This window comes from Chenopodium album, chromosome 2 (genome assembly GCF_948465745.1).
Source record: "Chenopodium album chromosome 2, dcCheAlbu1.1, whole genome shotgun sequence".
NCBI lineage: Eukaryota > Viridiplantae > Streptophyta > Magnoliopsida > Caryophyllales > Amaranthaceae > Chenopodium > Chenopodium album.
The window spans coordinates 76,432,372-76,445,169 of NC_137835.1; positions in this window are offsets into that span (position 1 = coordinate 76,432,372).

Consider the following 12,798-nt stretch of genomic DNA (forward strand, 5'->3'; position numbering starts at 1 on the left):
CTACTATTATTAGTGAGTCTCAAAGTGGCTTTGTGCCGGGTAGATTAATTACAAACAACATTTTGGTGGCTTATGAATGTTTTCATTATCTGCGTAAGAAGAAGACTAGAAAGAAAGGATTTGTGGGGCTAAAACTTGACATGAGCAAAGCATATGACAGAGTAGAGTGAGATTTTTTGGAGAAAATGATGAATAAATTTGGTTTTCCTGAGATGTTTATGAAAAATATTATGAACTTTGTGCCATCAGCTTCTGTTGATGTTCTGGTGAATGGACATCCATCTCGGATATTCAAGCCTAGCAGAGGGCTCCGGCAGGGAGACCCTCTCTCCCCTTTCTTGTTCATTATGTGTGCGGAAGGCCTCTCAGCTCTTTTGAGAGATGCGGAAAGGAAGAAGTTGATACATGGAGTAAAAGTTGGTAGACATGTGGAACCTATTTCTCATCTGTTTTTTGCAGATAACAGTCTACTTTTGGTCTGGGCAAATGAAGATGAAGCTGACAAAGTCCTGGAAATTCTTTCTACTTATGAAGTGGCGTCGGGCCAGAAACTGAATATGGAAAAATCAGAAGTGTCTTTTAGCTGAAACATTGATCGTGAGAAGAAAAATATGCTTCTAGATGAAGTTATCCTTTAAGGCTGTCGAAGGAGATGACAAATATTTAGGCCTCCCAACATATATTGGTGGGTCTAAGAAGATTATTTTCCAGAGTATTCAGGATCGGGTTTGGAAGAAACTAAAAGGGTGGAAGGAAAAGTTTTTATCTCAAGCGGGCCGAGAAATTTTGATCAAGTATGTGGCTCAAGCTATTCCTACATACGCAATGCAATGCTTCTCGATTCCGAGTAGTATTTTGAAAGAGGTGGAGAGAATGTGTAGGAATTTTTCTGGGGTCAAAAAGGAGACGAAAGGAAAATCTGCTGGGTTGCGTGGAATAAGATGTATAGGGCAAAAAATAATGGTGGTATGGGGTTTCGGAATATGCAACTCTTCAACAAAGCAATGTTAGCAAAACAAGCTTGGAGAATTCTGACGAACGAAACTTCTTTGATGTATAGGGTGCTAAAGGGCAAATATTTTCCTCACTCTTCTTTTCTAGAAGCAAAAGTAGCATCCAATTCGAGTTTCACGTGGAGGTCAATCATGAGTGTGAAAGATGTAATTGAAAAAGGGGCAAGGAAAAGTGTTGGATCAGGGAATAGCATAAATATTTGGGATGATCCTTGGGTACCAAATTTACCTGATTTTCGTGTCATGTCTCAAAGAAGGGTTGGTGATAATATCCCTAATTTTGTCGCTGAGATTTGGGAAGACAAGAGCTGGAATCTGGAATTACTTAGTGAGTGTTTCAATCAAGGGGAAGTAGTCCTTATAAGAAGTATTCCTATCCCGCTGTTTGATAAAGTGGATGCTTGGACGTGGCATTATTCAAAGGATGGAAATTATAGTGTAAAAAGTGCGTACAACTTGTTGATTGAAGAGGAGGAGAGGAGTAGAGCTTCCACTTCTGCAGGAAGGTGTAATTTCAATTGGAGGTCTATATGGCATGCTCATATTCTGCCAAAAGTGAAATTTTTTGCGTGGCGATGTGTCAAAAACAGCCTTCCTACTAGAAGCAATCTAGCTACAAGAGGTGTAGATGTGGACATGTTGTGCCCAATGTGTGGTGAAGAGAATGAATCGGTTTTGCATATGCTTTTGGGTTGTCCTACTATAGGTGCGATTTGGAGATACTCAGCCCTAAGGTTGGAGGTGGAGTTGGGAGGGGCAGAGGGATTTAGTGAGTGGTGTTCTGTTATGAAAAGAAAAATTAGTGACAGCAGGTGGTGGGATCTTTTCTGGTGTGTGGCGTGGGGTGTATGGCTGAGGCGAAATGGCTGGGTTTTTGAAGGCAAGAAGAAGCCGGAGTTGGGAGTCATCCACAAAGCTGCTAGCTTGGTGGGAGAGTTTGCAGATGAGGTGGAGAAAGCTATGGTGAATCAGCCCGTCCTACAGATGGGTGCTGTTTGGAAAGCACCAGCTGTTGGGGTGTTCAAACTCAATGCAGATGCGGCTTTTGGTGATCAGCAGAAGCTAGGGAGTGGGGGTATTTTACGCGACAGTGAGGGAGATGTTGTGCTGGCTTGCTGCGAGTGTGCCCAGGGTAATTTTGAGGTTGATGTTGGGGAAGCGTATGCTATGAGACAAAGCTTCAAGGTGGAAATTGAAGCAGGATTCAGAGATTTTGTGTTAGAAACTGATTGCATTAAGCTCTTCCAGCATTTGAAGAAAGGAATTACTCCCCCAAATGAGTTTGGCAAAATGGTGAATGATATCCTGAACCTTTCGAAGGATTGTCGTAGGGTGTCTTTTTCTTTCATCAAAAGAACTGGGAATGAAGTAGCACATTGTTTAGAAAAGTTAAGTTGCATTTTAAATGAGTTTAGAGTTTGGCTTGAAGAGTACCCGCTTGAATTACAAGGGGTCATTTGTAACGATATTGCAAACTTGATGCCTTAATAAATTTGTGCTTCCGGTTTGTGTCAAAAAAAAAAAAGATTACTTTTGATTTTATTTTAAAATAACTAGTTAATAACTAAAAAAAATCATTTGTGGAAAATTTTGAAAAATGTGACTTGTGATTAGAAACTCTTAAGATCGAAATCTGAAAAATTATTGTCATCTATAATGATACGGAGTAGATCACTTCGTAATCAAGTGATACATGATTATCACAGGTAATAATTAGTTAAATTTGTCAAAAAAAAAAAAATTAATGCACCATTTTGCGAAGAAAAATCTTGTAAAAACTTTATTGTAAAAGAAAACCCCTTTTTTTTTTTTTTTTTTTTTTTTTTTGTTTAAAACAACCCAATCCTACTAATTCATTTAGGGTTTGTTCACATTTACTTAACTGATTGGAGCTGAATTGAACTGGATTGAATTGAATTAAACTAATTGGAGCTCAACTGAACTGAACTAAAATGAATTGGACTGAACTGAAATGAATTGAGAGAAAGAAATTAAGAGCCGAATTGAACTGAAATGATTGGAGTTGAACTGAACTGAACTAAAATTAAGCTGAATTAAATAGACCCTTAATTAACCAATAATTTCTTCTAATTATCATATACTTCGTAACTCCCATTTAACTATTTAATAATTAATTAATTTATTAACCACCCCCACCAGGCCACCACTAGTCAGCCACCCCTCTCTCCTTCCCCTTCCCTTGACAGCAGCCCCCTCCCCTAACTAAGTCGTCGCCTTGAAACTCCCACCGCCACTCATGGGACTACTCATTTTCTTCATTCTCAACTCCTCCACCACCACTCAAGGGACTCTCAATCTCTCTTGATTGCTCAAACTCATCATCATCATCCTCATGAAATCCCTCATTCAAACATGAAGATGGCTCACTCACATCCTCACCAAGGGAAGCTCTCAAAGGGGGTGAATAAGGGGAAGGATGGCATTCAAGCTCAAATGGGGAATGAAAAGGATCAAAATCTTCAAAAATCCTCTCATCACAAGAAAGTCTCCCCTCACCTTCACACCCTTGCCCCACATCATCCTCAACAACACTCTCACACTCTAAGTGAGGTGCCTCACGTCCATCTAAATCAATCAAAGCACTCATCACTTGGGCAAGCCTCACTTATCTCAATTTTTGTTCCTCTTGAAGCTCTTGGAGTTGTTGGGTGAGATATTGCGTTTGAGAGAGAATTTGGGCATCAATGTTATTGGGTTGAGGTTCATGATCAAAATCAAATTGCATATCATCAAAATTAGCACAAATCTCATCACAATGAGCATAAGAGGGGAAGGGGTCAACTTGCATGCTTGGATCATCACAAGGCACATAAGAAGTATCAAGAGAATTCATGCAAAAATTAAAAGAATCTTGGCATTGAGAATCAAAACAAGAAACATGAGATTCTCTATCTAAAGAATCCCTAGCAAGCCATGTGAAGAAATCCCAAGCATCATGCATAGACAAATGACAAAATCTACCATTATTCATGTCCTCAACCATTCCCCTAGTATACTCATTCATGCCCCAATAAGCTATACCACAAGCATCACTAAAAGAACACCCATGGTAACTAAGAAAACCATCTAGTCTTTCAAAGTAAGCATAGAAAGGTTTACCATAAAATTGAGGAAAAGATAAGCATGCCATTTTTATACAAAGAACAAAGAAAAGCAAACAAAAATAAAATAATATACAAGAACCTAGCAAATCTAATCAACACAAACTAATAAACGCCTTAGTCCCCGACAACGACGCCAAAATTTGAACGCGAGTGGAAGTAGGTCGTTGGTCTACTAACCCAAACCAAATTAGAAATTTATAATACCTAAACTTACACTAAACTAGTTAGTGGAAAGTAAAGGGTCGAACCCAAAAGGACTAAGTGTATTAATTTGTGCAAATTAGACTAGTAGGAAAGGTTGAGAGATAGAGAAAGATTAAACCAAACACTACTAAGAGCAATTAACTAAAACTAGGGAAAGTGGAATCCAATCACATCAATGTATTAAACAACATCATACAAATAGATGAAAATGACCTCGATTAGGAACATTAACACATTTAACTCACTCTCGCACAATTAAGCATGTTAATTATCCTACTAAACTAATTCACTCTCGTGCAACTAGCCTAGCAAAGGTATGGAAGAATTTAGGGCTCTCAACCAACTCACTCTCGCACAATTGATTGAAAGCACAATTAAGAGCATAGAATCGATTAGCTAGAAAGATTCTAATCCATAAAAGCATCACCCATACACAATAATCAAGAAACAATTTCATACTAATCACAATCAATCATTCAATTCATTAATATAACCTTCATCCAATTCCCTAGAACAAGACCTAAGCTAACATAATGAAGAAAGACATGGAAAACAAGGTAAAATAAGAATAAAAACAAGATTAAACAAACAAACTAATTAATCTACTCAAATCAACAAACAAAAAGCAAAAACTAAGAATTAAGCAAAGAAATAAAGATGAGAGAAAGTTAGAAAATGCTCATTGAATAGATGAGAAGAAGTTCCACAAAGTTGCTTCTTCAACCTCCCAAAAACTCCATGGAAATCCAAGCTTTCTCTTTCTACAACTACTCCTAAAAATAGAGAGAGAAAATCCTAATCTAACCCTAAGAAAGAGAAAATATAGGCTAAACTAATCTAATCTATCTAGAATAAAATGTTGATTGAAAGTTGTTAGAAAATAACCCCAAAGAGGGTATTTATAATACAAGTTAAAATAATATAAAAGAAATTAAAAAGAAATAAAACAATTAAAATAACTAAACTAAAAGCCAAAAAAAGCAAAAAAGATAAAATAAAATAAAAAGGGGAAAACAAGGAAAACCCACGAAAAAAATAAAACAATCACACTAATTGTTTTTTGCCCCTCTTCATTTCGTGGCTGCTCCAATTCAAACACCATCACCACGCATCATCACCACCATCAACCATCAACAACAATCATCAATGGCAATCATCAAGCATCACCCTTCACCTTCAATATCAACCGTTCGATCTCATTAATTATCATGTGCGAGGCTCGTGAAGTGGTTCGGTCGAACCATAGGTTGGTGCGGCCGAACTACGGGGTTCGTTCGGTCGAACCATGGGTGTGTTCGACCACACCTCTTCAAATTACAAAACCTCAAAATTTTCTGACTCGAACTTCGACCGAACTCTTATTGGGTTTGCTCGAACCCAATTGAACTTGAATTGCTCTGAATTTGCTCTATTTTTAGCTGATGCTTGTGCGAATTGATTGATTGGAGCTGCGAGAATTTGTGATTTGTTGCTTAATTGTTGTTGGTTGTTGACGGTGGTGCAGGGGTTGATGTTGGTTCAGGTGCGTTGGGATGGTTGGTGATTGAAAATTGTGGTGCGACTTGTGGTGGATACGGAGGTTAATGGTGGTTGTTGGCGGTTTGTGAGCTGCGGGTTGCGTGAGGGAGCAGTGCATGAGGTGGTGAATGGAGGAGGAGAGGGGTTGCTGCTTGGTGTCGTGGTGATTTGCTGGTTTGGTTGTGATTTTGGTGGCTGGTGAGAGGTGCGGTTTATGGGAGCAGGGGAGCGGTTGATGGTGGAGGTTCGCAGGTGGTTGTGTTTGATGTGGCTGTGATAGGTGGGTGCGTTTGATGAATTGAGGGAGCAGGGGATTGGTTGGTTGATGTGGTTTGGGTGGCTGCTCTGGCAGTGTGGTGGTGATTGCTGCGGTTTTGCGTGAGGGATCAGGGGTTGCTGGGTGTTGGTGTATTGGAGGTGAGGTGCTGGTGGTTGTAGTTGTGGTGGCTGTTCGCATTTGGGGTTGCGTGGCAGCATCCATGAGCCCATGACTTGGCTTGGACACATTTGACTCAAACTCGGAATTTCAAACTTGATTTGAACAAGGAAATCTACTGTCAACCCGAACACACCTACAACCAAAAATCAAACACGAGGGGATTATCAAAAGATAAAATAAAATAAAATAAAATAAAATTAGATAAATAAAGTAAAATAAAATACTAAAACTAAAGAAATAATAAAATTAAATGAAATAACATAAAATAAAGAAAACAAACTAGAACCTAAAAGAAAATAAATAAAAAGAGAGAAACTAGGAATTATTAAAACTAAGTTAATCTAAATTAAACTAAAAACTACAAAATATTCAAATAAAAAGATAAAAAGATAAAAGACGAGAATAAGCAAAATAATAGAAATAAAGGATAAAATGAGCTTAATTATTGAAATAAGCCGGAAAAGTATTCGATAAACACCCCTAAAAGTGACATAAAAGTCACTTATCACTCGCCACCTTCACCAACAACATCAACTCGTCAACAATAACAACAATTGGCGCAATTTGTTGTGTTAAAGGAAGAAAATATCAAGTTTAAAGGAGTATTTTTTCGATTTCTTGCTTGCCCTGGCTGCCAGGGCAATTCCGCCCAGGCAAGGCGGAAGAAGGTAGAAACTAATTTTCAAGAAAAACGAAGATTTCTCTTGTGCCCGGGCAGACCGGGAAAGCTCGCTCGGTCAGGCGCGAGAAGCATTTTTGCTTGGCGATCTCGCCCGGTTGGGCGCCCGGTCTGGGCACGTGGGATACCGAGTTCTTGATTGTCTTTTAGCCTTCTTCTTGGATTCCTTTCTTGCACTCTTTTGATTCCTTATTACCCCCACACTTAAGAAGATGATTATGGTGATTAAATCTTCATCAATTTATTCTGATTTATTCACCCCTCATTGATGCAAGAGATTCTTCTATGATCATCTATGTTCTTCCATCCTTCTCTATAAATGGAATACTTAATTCTCTGATTTCATACACTTGAAAATAATCAAACACAATAGCTTAAACACATCTCTCTTTGGGCATAAGATACTTGACTCCAACCTTCCACCTAAAAGTGTCTTTGTGTGGAAGTGGTGTGTTAACCTTAGGGAACGTGCCGGCGAATACAATTGAGCACCGTGGTTGCGCCGAAATTTCATTTTCAAGTCAGTGATTTGCATCACGACACACCATTTTGTTCCTTTGTTTGTAAGATCAATTTTTCGGTCTTACTTTGTCATCTTTTATACTATTGCTTTAGATTTCTTCAATTTTTACAACAATTTGAAAACGAAATTATGTCTATTGCTAATAGTATTGTGAAGTCTCTTCCCAACCTCTCTAAGTTGGAACCTCTTGATGGTAACAACTATAAGAGGTGGTCACAAAAGTTACTAATCTTTTTTTAACAAGTGGAAATAGATTATGTCTTGAATAGAGGTGGTCACAAAAGTTACTAATCTTTTTTGAACAAGTGGAAATAGATTATGTCTTGAATGAAGATGTCATTGAAATTTTGGAGAAGGCGGAGGAAGAGGCCAAAGTTGCAACGGATCTTATTCCGGCGGCCATCACGGAAGCCTTGAAGAAAAAGGAAAAGGACAACAAGCTTGTTCGTGGTCATCTCCTCAACCATATGAACAATAATTTGTTTGATTTGTTTGTCAATTTCAGGTCAAGCAAGGCCATTTGGGACTCTTAGGAGAAAAAGTATGGAACGGATGATGCCGGTTAAAAGAAGTATGTGGTGGGAAAATGGATCAACTTCAAGATGGATGATGAGAAGCCTATCATGTCTCAAGTCCATGAATATGAAAACATGATGACCAAAATTCTTGGTGAAGGCATAAAGATGTGTGAGACCCTTCAAGCCAATGTTCTCTTGGAGAAATTCCCTCCCTCTTAGAATGACTACCGGAACTCCTTGAAGTAAAAGAAGAAGGACATGACCCTCCAAGAGTTCATTAGTCACATGAGAACCGAAGAGGCTAATCGCCTTAAGGTTAAGTTTGAGAATTTAGCTCTTAATTATTCTAAATCTAATCTTGTTGAGTCTTCTTTGAATGTGTCTAGAAACAGGAAAAATTCTAAGAAGAAGGGAAATAACAAGTTCAAAAACAACTTCACTCCTAACAACAAAATCCAAAAGCCAAAAGGTGCTTGCTATGTGTGTGGGATCGTTGGACACAAGGCATATCAATGCAACCAAAGGCATGGTGCAAAGAAAGATGGCAACACCTCTCAAGCCAATGTTGTGGAAAAAGAAGAAATCATTGCGGTGGTGGTGGTGGAAGCCAAATTGGTTGAGAACAAAGTGGAGTGGATTTTGGACACCGGAGCATCTAGGCACTTTTGTGCTAATAAGGCCTTGATGACGGAGTTTGAAGATGTTACCGATGGTGATCATGTCTACATGGGCAATAGTAGCACCGCCGGAGTCCTTGGCAAAGGAAAGGTCCATCTCAAACTCACCTCCGGAAAAACTTTATTTTTTAAATTAAGTGTTGTATGTCTCTTCTCTTAGGAGAAATCTTGTTTCGGGAGCCCTTCTCAACAAAGCCGGCCTAAAACTTGTCTTTAAGACCGACAAGATTGTAATGACTAAGAATGGAGACTTTGTTGGGAAATGTTACCTTAATAATGGCTTGTTTGTGTTGAATGTTATGAATGAGAATGAAAGTACTTCTTTTGCTTATATTGTTGAGTCTTTAGATGTTTGGCCGCACAACCGTTTGGGTCACTTGAATTCTTCTTATTTGAAAAAATTAAAGGACATGAATTTGATTAATTTTTCAATAGATGACAAACTTGAAAAATGCCATATTTGTGCTGAGGCCAAACATACTAAGAAACCTTTTAAGCAAGTGGTCTCAAGAAGTACTAAATTACTTGAATTGATTCATTCGGATTAGGCGGACTTTAAAAAATGCACTAGTAGGGGTGGAAAAAATTATTATATTACTTTTGTTGATGATTTTTCTCGTTATACCAAAGTTTATTTTCTTAAAACAAAATATGAAGCCGAAAGTGCATTTTTAAAGTACAAAGCTGAAGTTGAAAATCAATTAGACCTTAAAATCAAAAGAGTTAGAACTGATAGAGGTGGTGAATATGGAAAGGATTCTTTAAAAGATTTTTGTGAGGCCAATGGAATCATACATGAAACTAGTCCACCTTACACACCCCAATCAAATGGCATTGCCGAAAGAAAGAACAAATCTTTAAAAGAGACTATGAATGTCATTCTTCTTAGTTTCGGTTTATCCAATAACTTGTGGGGAGAAGCGTTCTTTCCGCTTGTTATGTACTCAATAGAGTGCCCCATAAGAATTTGGATAAAAACCCCCTATGAACTTTGGAAGGGCTATAGTCTAAATTTTAGTATTTTAAAAGTGTGGGGGTGTTTGGCTAAGGTGGCTTTACCGGACTTTAAAAAATCCACTATCGGGTCTAAAACTTTTGATTCTGTGTTCATTGGATATGCTCATAATAGTGTAGCCTATAGGTTCATGTTATTAAGTGATAGAACAATTTGTGAAGCTAGAGATGCGGTATTTTTTTAGCATATTTTTCCTATGAACAAGTCTTTGTCTTCTAATGTAAATTTTCATGCTAGTAAGGCAAGTATGAATGTGCCCCTAGTTGATTCTATGCCTAGTTCTAGTCTCCCCTCTTCCTCTACCAAAGTGGTAGAAGTTGAACCTAGGAGAAGTAAGAGACCTAGAGTAGAGTCTTCCTTTGGACCGGATTTCTTGACTTCTTTCCTTGTAGAAGACTTTGATGTGGATTCTGTAAGTGAGCATGTTGTGTCTTTGTTTCTTTTAGAGGAAGACCCTAAGACTTATGATGAGGCAATGAGGTCCATAGATGCTAGTTTTTGGAAAGAGACCATTAAGAGTGAACTAGATTCTATCATGTCCAATCACACTTGGGATCTTTGTGACTTGCCTAAGGGTTCTAAGCCTATAAGTTGTAAGTGGATTTTCAAGAAGAAACGTAGACCGGATGAAACCATAGAGAAGTTCAAAGCTAGACTTGTCATTAGAGGTTTCACCCAAAAAGAAGGTATAGATTTCTTTGACACCTATTCCCCCGTGACTAAGATAGCCACCATTAGAACATTGGTAGCCCTTGCAGAAATTCATGACTTAGTGGTTCACCAAATGGATGTCAAAACGACTTTTCTTAATAGAGACCTTGATGAAGAAATCTATATGACTCATCCGGAGGGTTTTGTGGTGAAGGGAAAGAACATAAAGTGTCTAAACTTAGAAAGTCTCTCTATGGTCTTAAGCAAGCTCCTAAGCAATGGTTTGAGAAGTTTGATAGCATCCTTAGGAGTTGTGGTTATGTGGCTAATTCTTCGGATTCTTGTTTGTATTCTAAAGACTTTGGATCATCTTGTGTTATAATTTGTTTATATGTTGATGATATGCTTATTATTGGTACTAATCTTGGTGTTGTGAATGATGCTAAGGCTTTGCTTTCCACTAAGTTTGAAATGAAGGATATGGGAGAAGCCAATGTGATTCTTAGAATTCGTTTAAGGAAGACCAAGAGTGGTTTTTCCATGAGTCAATCTCACTATGTGGAAAAAATACTTAAGAAGTTTGATTCTTTTGATGTGGCTCCTAGCACTACACCATATGATCCCAACTTAAATCTTGAGAAGAACAAGGGTCCAAGTGTATCTCAAGAGCTCTATGCAAGGGTAATTGGTAGTGTGATGTTTCTAATGAATTGCACATGACCCGATATTTCCTATGCGGTAAGTAGACTTAGTAGATATACTCACAATCCAAGTCAAAGCCATTAACACCCTACACGTAACCCCTTACCAAACTAATAACACCCTACACGTAACCCCTTACCAAACCAATAACACCCTACAAGTAACCCATGACCAAACTAGTAACACCCTGCAATTTTTTACGAAGAATGTTCGATCTAAGATTTCACGAAGAAAACGAGCTCACATTTCTTTGGTTCTCATCGATTTCACTACTTCAAATGTTGTTGATGATCTTAAGGATAATTAATCACAATTTTTCACAGCAATTTGACACCCAATTTCTACAATTTCGAGCTTTAATTGCAGCAATTTGGCAAAGAGGAGAGAGAAAATGGGTGGAGTAGAGTTATGGTTGTTGGTGATGTGTGGTTTGGCTTGAAGAAGAAGCTAAGAAAAGAGAAGAGAAAAATTGGGTCAAGTAGAAATATGATTGTTGGTGATATGTGGTTGGCTTGAAAAAGAAGCTAAGAAAAGAGGAGAGAGAAAAGTTGTGGTACTTTAAAAAATTAAAAATAATACAAAAATTTGTGTTTTAAAAATAGCCCATAATTATTACTTTTTTTTTTTTTATCTTTCCCATACAAAAGGAGGGAGTATTTTTTTTTTTTTTTTGAAGAAATAATATGCTAGTATATGTTTATTTGCTTATAGGCTTAATCCCCAAATAGGCAAATCAATTAACCTATACTAAAAGCAAACCTAAAGTGACACTTGTCACGATGTTATAAAAAAATTTCCCGCCTTTTTTTCTTTCCTTTTTTTTTTTTTTTTTTTTTTTTTTTTTTTTTTTTGCCAAATTTTATTAACTTTCATTTTATAACCTACCATAATACTTATTTCCATTTTGACAACACATTTAATCAAATCATACTCAATTAATTTTTTTTTTTATTATTATTTTTCAACATATATTTTATATATTATAAATCTTTTAGTTACAAATATACTAACATAGTATAAAATTAAGGTATTGACATATATCATCATCCAAGATTATCATAAATTTTTTTTCCTCCGACTTAAAATTTATTTTAATTAAAAATAGGAATATTAGTTTTGGTAGGATAATTTGTATAAATCTTACAAATACACATAACGTTTATAAGAACAACTTAACAAAATCATTTTATTATATTATACTCCTCCGTTTTTTTTATAAGTTATGGTTGGATTTGCACATTTGTTGAGACACAATTTTGACCATCAATATCTTTAATTAGAGACCATTATTTTGTTACAAATATTTTTTTTTTTTTGGATAAATTTGTTGAATTAACACCATTCTTTATAAATTTTGTTGTAAAGTTTAATTATGACCGTGCATGGCACGGGATTTAACCTAGTATATACTAAAAGTCTAAAACAATCGAACACCCCTCGTATGGACAATGGATAATTTGTCAAAATCTTTTGACTCAAACATGTTAATTCTGAGTCATTTAAAATGTGATTTAATTTTCCTGATTAAAAATTTTCAAATGCGAAACCAGGAATGACACATGTCATCTCCTGATTAAAAAATTTCCCTCCAAAAGTTTTTTTTTTTTTTTTTTTTTTTTTTTTTTTTTTTTTTTTTTTTTTTTTTTTGCCAAAGCTTCTTAGAGAAGTTTTTACTACAAACTATGCAATAATATTTCATTTCCTATTTATTTTTTTATACAATAATATGTAATA